This window comes from Ceratotherium simum, chromosome 8, assembly GCF_057802395.1.
Source record: "Ceratotherium simum simum isolate JZ-2026a chromosome 8, ASM5780239v1, whole genome shotgun sequence".
Taxonomy (NCBI): domain Eukaryota; kingdom Metazoa; phylum Chordata; class Mammalia; order Perissodactyla; family Rhinocerotidae; genus Ceratotherium; species Ceratotherium simum.
Window position 1 is genome coordinate 71222718 of NC_141907.1, and position 8551 is coordinate 71231268.

The window sequence follows — 8551 nt, forward strand, 5'->3', positions numbered from 1 at the left end:
TTCTGGCTACAAAGTTGTATATAAAGATACACATACAGGGCCGGCCCCGCGGCTTAGCAGTTGAGTGCACACACTCTGCTGCTGGCGGCCCAGGTTCGGATCCCGGGCGGGCACTGACGCACCGCTTCTCCGGCCATGCTAAGGCCGAGTCCCACATATAGCAACTAGAAGGATGTACAACTAACGTACAACTATCCACTGGGGCTTTGGGGAAAAAAAAAAAAGGAGGAGGATTGGCAATAGATGTTAGCTCAGAGCCAGTCTTCCTCAGCAAAAAGAGGAGGATTAGCATGGATATTAGCTCAGGGCTGATCTTCCTCACAAAAAAAAAAAAAAAAGATACACATACATATAATCTATCATATATAATAGATTACATAATTATGTATCATGATACCAGACTATACTATTATACAGTATATTTTGTATAATGTATGTAATTAAGCTGTTTAATTTTTTATTTAAATTTTCACTATCTGTACTTATTTTTTGTCTACCTGATCTCTTAAGATATATATTAAAATCTCCCCGTCCTGTTCAAAAAAAAGGAAATAACCCTCTCCTTATCGTGAAGGAAATTACGTCAGCTGTTTCCACTACCTATGTAAAGTAATTTCAATCTTGTTAAACTGCAGTGCTAGAATTCTGACAGTCACTCTGCTGGGAACACCTGAGCTTTGATGCAACAGAGCTCCTGGGGAAGGAGGTGGTGCTGGTAATGTAGCCCAGGAAACGTTTAGTCGTTTGTTGGGTTCAGGTTATACTTATCTTACCCTCGCTACATACTTGGTGAGAGCAGGAGACTAAATTTCAACAGGAAATAGCCGTGTGGTGAGCAATTTCTAAAACAATGGGAGAGGGAGTTTGCTTCTGGCACTTGAAAGAAGTTGCTTTGATAGAGAGTTGGTTTGATGTCGGAAAAAATGGCACCTGCAATTGAAGTCCATGAACGATACTATACCTACATTCCAATGCTATGAACATTTCAGAGTGCAAAACAAGTCTTTAGAGTGGAGCTGGATGAGTTGAAGAGAAGGAGAGAGACTGAAACTGAAAGGAGCACATGAATGGAAGAAAGGAGCCTATTCGCAGAAAATTGCAAAATACAGCTTGAGACTCCTGGTATATTGGCAACTTTTTCCTTCTCTAGGGATCAATGAAGACTAATATATTATGCCCATAATTACAAATAAAGTAAGCCAAAGTTTTCATAGGTTTTCACAGGTTATATCTGTTCTGAAGGACAATGAAAACATTTCTAAACCTCCCTGAATGCCACTGTTGCCTTGTTCCCACCCACTTTGTCTCCCAAATGAAGCAAAAGAAAAGTGTAATTGGATTTCACCGTGGGCTCTATAATGGTGGATTGGTGGCTCAGTGAAGTCTGAACAGATTCAGCAACCCCTCTGCTATCTGCCCCCAAACACCAAGGAAGAAATATCAACTCTGTCGCCCAAGACCATCTGCAAGACTAAAGAGCCCAACCTTTCCGTTGTATGTATCTGTCCTGTTCTCTCTCCATCATGGTATATCAATTGTGTTAGGGGTAATGGCATATTATTTAGCCATTGGTTGTAAGATCCAGACTAAAGACAAGGACTGTGTATCACCCTGAAATCTTGGACTTGGAGCTGATGCAGTAACTGGATACAATTTTGAAGAATAAGTGAGTGGGTTTTATATACATATAAAGGTATGAGTGAATGTGAGTAGCCAAAATGATACTGGAGACATCTGTTGATTGCTGCCCAGAATTTACTCTCCTCCTGTCATGGTAAAAATAGTCTGCATTTCTTTTGAGGAAATACCCCACCTCATGATTCTCAGCCATGCACTTTGACCCAAACTCCTGTTTCAGCAATGTGTCCTGAGCAGCTTAAACCAATCAGCTAAATCAGAGTTTCTCAATCTTGGTACTATTAACATTTGAGGCTGGAAAACTCTTTGCTGTGGGGGGCTGTCCTGTGTATTGCAGAATATTTAACAGCAGCCCTGGACTCTACCCACTAGATGCCTTTATGATACCCCACAGTTAAGATAACCAAAATTGTTTCCAGGCATTGCCAAATGTCCCCAGAGGGGGAGTGGAGGCAAATCACCACTTATAGAGAACCACTGAGCTAAATTCACCCCTCATTTTACTAGTCAGGGTTTTTCATTTCAAAAAAACTAATAACAGGTATACCTTATTTAGTACTTGTTATACAACAGGAATTGCTCCGAAAATCCTCAACAGCGCCATGAGGTAGTGTATTAGTTAAAGATGAGATTTATATAACAAAGAGATCCCAAAATGTAGTGGCTTAGAGAACAAAAACAATTGTCTCATATTCAACAGTCTTGATGTGAGTAGACTAGGTTGGTGGGACTCCATGCAGTCATTCAAGGACCCAGGCCCCTTCCATCTTATTCCACCATCAATGTCTACATTATCATTGTTGGTGTGGTCAAAGCTGGATGACCACCACATCAGGATTCCAACCACCAAGAAGGGGGAAAGGTAATTGAAGAGGTATACACAATGCCTTTTAAGGTTCAGATTTGAAGTGGTGCACATCACTGCTACACATTCCACTGGCAAGAACTTAGCCACATATCCACACTTAATTACAAGTCAAGCAGTGAATGTGGCCTAGCTGCACAGTTATGTGCTCAGCTACAACTCTACTGTGGACTGAATAGTTGTGTTCCCCCAAAATTCATGTTGAAGCCTTAATTCCCAATTTAATGGTATTTGAAAGTGGGACCTTTGAGAGGTAATTAGGTCATGGGGGTGGAGCCCTCATGAATGGGATTAGTGCCCTTATAAGAAGAGACACACGAGAGATGATCTCTCTCTCTGCCTTGTGAGGATACAGCAAGAAGGTGGCCATCTATAAACCAGGAAGTGGGCACTCACCAAGAACCTGACCATGCTGGCACCCTGATCTTGGACATCTAGCCTCCAGGACTGTGACAAAAATGTTTGTCGTTTAAACCACTCAGTCTTTGGTATTCTATTATAGCAGTCTGAACTGACTAAGACAAACATCATAGCTATGAAAGAAGGGGAAAAAATTTTGGTAGAAAACTAATAGTCTCCACATATCACCACGTTACAAATGAGGAAAGAGCTAAAGAAACTTGCCCAAGATTGTAGACTGGGAGGTGGGACTGGAATGTAAGCAGTCTAATTCCAGAGCCCATGCTTTTAAACACCGTATTGCTACTTTTCAAATGCTTTGAACCATAACCTAAAATAAGAGAAGCATTTTACCTAGCAACCTAGCACACATATGTTATCTGTGTATGTTTATACCTGCATATGGTTCATGAAACAATCCTTACCCTTACTACAGTCAATGAACTTTGATATTTCTATTCTATACTATTTCATTTTAAATGTTGGTCATATCCATTAAATGGACTTCACAATCCTCCAATGTATTGTGATTGACAGTATGAAAACAGTGCACTATACTGAATTCTAATAGGAGAACTGGAATTCATTGGAAGGCTACTGGAGAGCTCACAGTATGAACTATATGAATCAGAAGACTAGTGAATAAGTTTCAGAAAACTGGTAGGCCCAGGGACTCCAGGAAACCCGGAATCCCAGCTAAAATCTTGCATGGGAAGGGTCTGTTAAGATGCACTTGACACCACTGTTAATGCTACTTCCACCTCTGCCACTGGGCACTGGATGCCATGGGCACTATCACCAGAATAAATTTCAAGCCAGTTGCCTTCTGAGTCTCTTTCACTCCACATTCAAAGTCCTAAGAGGAAGCATCCAGATGGCACACTTTGGCAACATGCTTGTGCCCAGGCTTTTGGAATCAGGCAGAGCAAGAATGTGGCTTTTCAGCTCCTACAGAGACCATGTACTCTTAACTCATCACACAGTACACTTACTGGAAATCACCCTGCTGCCCAAAAGGCCTGCTGCAGCCCGGGGCTGCCAGTGATTGGATGTGGAAATCTGTCTCATTCCAAATTTTAGTATAGGGCCTACTTAGCCCATATCAGCCATATCCTCCAATATTAGCTTCGCAATAGGCCATACGGCAACCAGGCCAAAGGTGGACCAAGCACGTGGCTTAACAAAATAGGTCTCCAGAAAATGTTGGACTTTGAATTCACACAGATCTAGAATTGAATCTTAGTTCCACTCCTTTAAAAGCTGTGTCACTTTGGGGAAGTTAAAAATCCTTCACCTAGCCCTCCAATTCCTTCAGAACTAAAATAGAGGTTTGAAAATGATACAGTTTAAACATGTACCTACCATATAACCCAGCCATTCCTCTCCTTGAGGTATTCACCAAGAGAAATGAAAGCACGTGCCCACACAATGCTCACGGCAGCTTTATTTGTGAGCACTCAGAACTGGAAACAACCCACACGTTTAGCAACAAGTTCCTGGATAAACAAAGTATGGTATATTTACACAATAGAATACTATTCAGTAATAAAAAGGAACATGTACACAACAACATGGATGAACCACAAAATAATTATGCTGGGCAAAAGAAGCCAGACCAACAAAATAGTACATACTATATAATTCCACTTATATAGGGCCGGCCCTGTGGCTTGGTGGTTAAGTGCGCGCGCTGCAATGCTGGTGGCCCGGGTTCGAATCCCGGGTGCGCATCGAGGCACCACTTCTCCGTCCATCCTGAGGCCGAGTCCCACATACAGCAACTAGAAGGATGTGCAGCTATGACATACAACTATCTACTGGGGCTTTGGGGGGAAAAAATAAAATAAATAAAATCTTTAAAAAGAAAAAAAATTCCACTTATATAAAATTCTCAAAAACACAAACTAATCTATATAGTGCCAGAAAGCAGCTAGATCAGTGGTTGTCTGGGGGAGGCTGGGGATGGGAGAAGAGCAAAGAGAAAGGATGGAATACAAGGGGCACAAGAAAACTCTTGGGGAGATGGATATGTCCATTATCTTGATTGTGATGATGATCCCCCAGGTGTCAAAACTCATCAAATTGTACTTTAAATATGCACAGTTCATGTATAGCGAATTATTCCCCAATAAAGCTGAAAAAATATGTGTCTCAAAGCATATAGAGAGAGGATACAGTGGGAATCAAATCCCCTGATCACTCTCTTCAAAAGTGGTACCTTTTCAACAATTTTTAGGTAATACGTTCATTCATTCAACACTGATAGAGTGGCTACTGTGGGTAGGTACCACTTTAGACAGTAGAGACACCAAAGAAAAATAATATAGACAAATAAACAAGTAAGCAAATAAATAATTGCAGATAGTGATATGACTGCTGTAAAGGAATTAAAACAGAGTGCTGTCACTGAAAGTGACTGGGTAAAAGGAAAGGCCAATTTATCTAGGGTGGTCACAGGAGGCCTCCCTCGGGAGATGTCATTTAAGCCAAGTCCTAAATAATTACAAGACGTTCCTGTGAAAATCTAAGGGAAGAGAATCTTGGGAAAAACAAATAGGAATTGCAAAGTTTCCAAGGCAGAGACAAGTCTGATATGTCAGAGAATAGAAAGTAAGGTAATGTGCTTGCGCCCCGTAGGGCTGGGTGATGTGTGGGAGGAATGAGTTCAAAGAGGAAGGCCAGCGTCAGTGAAGGCAGGGCTTTATAGGCTGTGGGAAAGGGTGTTATTCAGGGGAGTGACGTGATCTTTTTAGCAATGACATGATTGCTATTTTTATAAGATCTCTCTGGCTGCTGAGGATAGACTACAGGAAAGCAAGAATGGAAGCAAGGAGGTCAGTTAAGAGGCTTTCTCCATATTCCAAACAAGAGATGATGGAGGCCTGGACAAGGGTGATAGAAGCAGAGAAAGAAACTGATACAGTTTCTGAAGGTAGAGCCAACGAGAGTTGCTGATGGATTGGACTGGGAGGGAAGAGGAGATGAGGGACACAGAGGAATCATAGGTGACCCATAGTTTTCTGGCCTACACTATAGAATGGAAATGATGCCAGTTACTGGAACAGAAAAGAAGATAACTGTTCTTAAGACACAGGTGAGGGAACCAAGTGAAAGCAAGACCCTGAGGTACTTAGAGACAGTGAGCAAAGGGAGAAGACTTTGTCTCCCCTCCATGCTTGCTGCCCTGTCAACTGTTGGCATAAGCTCTGCCACATCAAGACCCTGGCCCAGCCCTGTCCCCAAACTTTCTTACCCTGAAGCTAGAACTCTGCCCTTGCCCTTTCTTCCTTGCAAGGTCATTGTGAGGACTACAGGATACAAATAGAGCACCTAAAAGAGTTTCTAGCATCTAAGTTCTTATTAATTTTTTTTTATTTCTTCTCTTCCCTTCTCTGACCCTTGATAAAATGTTTGCCTTGAGGAAATTTTTGATACACTTTGCCAACAGAAAAAAACGAAGATTCTATCCAAAAATTTCAATTATTTACTACTAAATTTCTATGCCAAAATATTTTTCATTAAAAATAAAATACAGGGGGCTTAGCGGTTAAGTGTGCGCACTCCGCTACTGGTGGCCTGGGTTCGGATCCCGGGTGTGCACCGACTCACCGCTTCTCTGGCCACGCTGAGGCAGCGTCCCACATACAGCAACTAGAAGGATGTGCAACTATGACATACAACTGTCTATTGGGGCTTTGGGGGGAATAAAAAAGTAGGGGGATTGGCAATAGATGTTAGCTCAGGGCCGGTCTTCCTCACAAAAATAAAATATAATAAAATAAAATACAGGGGCCAGCCCGGTGGCACAGTGGTTAAGTACGCACGCTCCGCTGTGGCGGCCCGGGGTTCACAGGTTTGGATCCCAGGTGTGCATCGATGCACCGCTTGTTAAGCCATGCTGTGGTGCCGTCCCATTTAAAAAAGTAGAGGAAGATGGGCACGGATGTTAGCCCAGGGCCAATCTTCCTCAGCAAAAAAGAGGAGGATTGGCATCAGATGTTAGCTCTGGGCTAGTCTTGCTCACAAAAAAATTATAAAATAAGATAAATAAAATAAAATATAAAATAAAATACAGCGTGCAATTCACCTGGGATTTAGGTATCTAGTACATCTTTTCCTAAAGGTCTGCCTTTTCTACACTGCCAACCAAAGCTTTAGAATGTTCACTGTCTCTCCTCTTTCATTCTGTGAATTCCCCCAGATGAGCTCACAGACACTTGTGATTTCACCATTCATCTCTATACTCTCTCCTTCCTGAGCAGCACACCTGGAAAGCCCACTGCTCCTGCAGATCTCCACTCAAGAACTTCAGACACCAACATATCTAAAACTAAATGTATCTCCTACACGGCCAAGACAATTCTTCCTTTCCCAAGTCCACAATCTGGAAGTCATCCTAAATTCCTCCCTTTCACTCACCCACATCCTTTCACTCAGCTGCATCCAATCAATGATGCTATCCTACGGTTTTTACTTCTTCCATGACTCCTGAGTTGGACCCGTATCATCTATCCCACCATTACTTCCTTAAGTTATGCACTTTGTCACACCTGGATTACTGTGAGAGCTTTTAACATGAAAGATAGAAATAAAAATAAGCAGAAGAACTGTGTTGAGGAAACACAATGCAGGGAGAAGAAATCTATTTCACGTCCTGAGAGAGACAAGAGAAGGTACGCAATTATGAATAAAATGTTACCTTTCTAAAAGGAGAGGGGCAAGCCTTCTGAGGAAAAAAATAAAATATGATAGCAGAAATGAAAAACTTATAATGGTTAGAAGATAAAACTGAAAGATTCTCCCAAAAATTGGAGCAAAAGACAAAGGGATGGAAAACAGGAGAGAAAAGATAAAAAATTAGAAGGCCAGTACAGAAGATGCAGTATATGAATAACAGTACTTCTAGAAAGTATAAAGAAAATGAAAAGATGGACATATCCATGAAATAATTTAATTTCCCAGAACTGAGAGACATAAATTTCCAGACCGCCAGGGCCTCTGGAGTACCAAGCACAATGGGTAATGGCAAGAGTGGCTAACGCTGTCAGTGTTAGTGCTTACTCTGTGCCAGGCACTATTCTAAGTGCTTCACATATATAACTCATTTACTTGTCACAATTATCACTATCCACTTTTTACAGAAGTAGAAACTAAGGCACAGAGAAGTTAAACAACTTGTCGGAGATGACACAGCTAACAAGTGATGGAACGGGCATTCAATTCTAGGTGGCCCATGCTCTACACCCAATGCTCCAAATCACTATTCTATAGCGGGTGTAAATAATCTTATACCATAGTTCCTATCAGAATACTGGGATGCAGGAGAAGATGCCATAGCTTCCAGAGAGGAAAAAAAGCAGGTCCCAATGGAAGGATCCAGAGTAAAAATGGCTTCGGAATGCTCACTAACAATACTACAAACTAAAAGGAAATTCTACAAACCTTCAAAATTTTAGAGGAACATTATTTGCAACCTAGAATTCTAGACCCAGCCAATCTATCAGTGAAGTCTGAGAGTAAAATAAAGACTTTGGACAATATGATCCCAAAAAATTTTCCTCTTGAGCCATCCCTGATGGCCTAGCGGTTAGTTTGGCACGCTCCACTTCAGCGGCCCAGATTCAGTTCCCGGGTGCAGAACCAGACTAC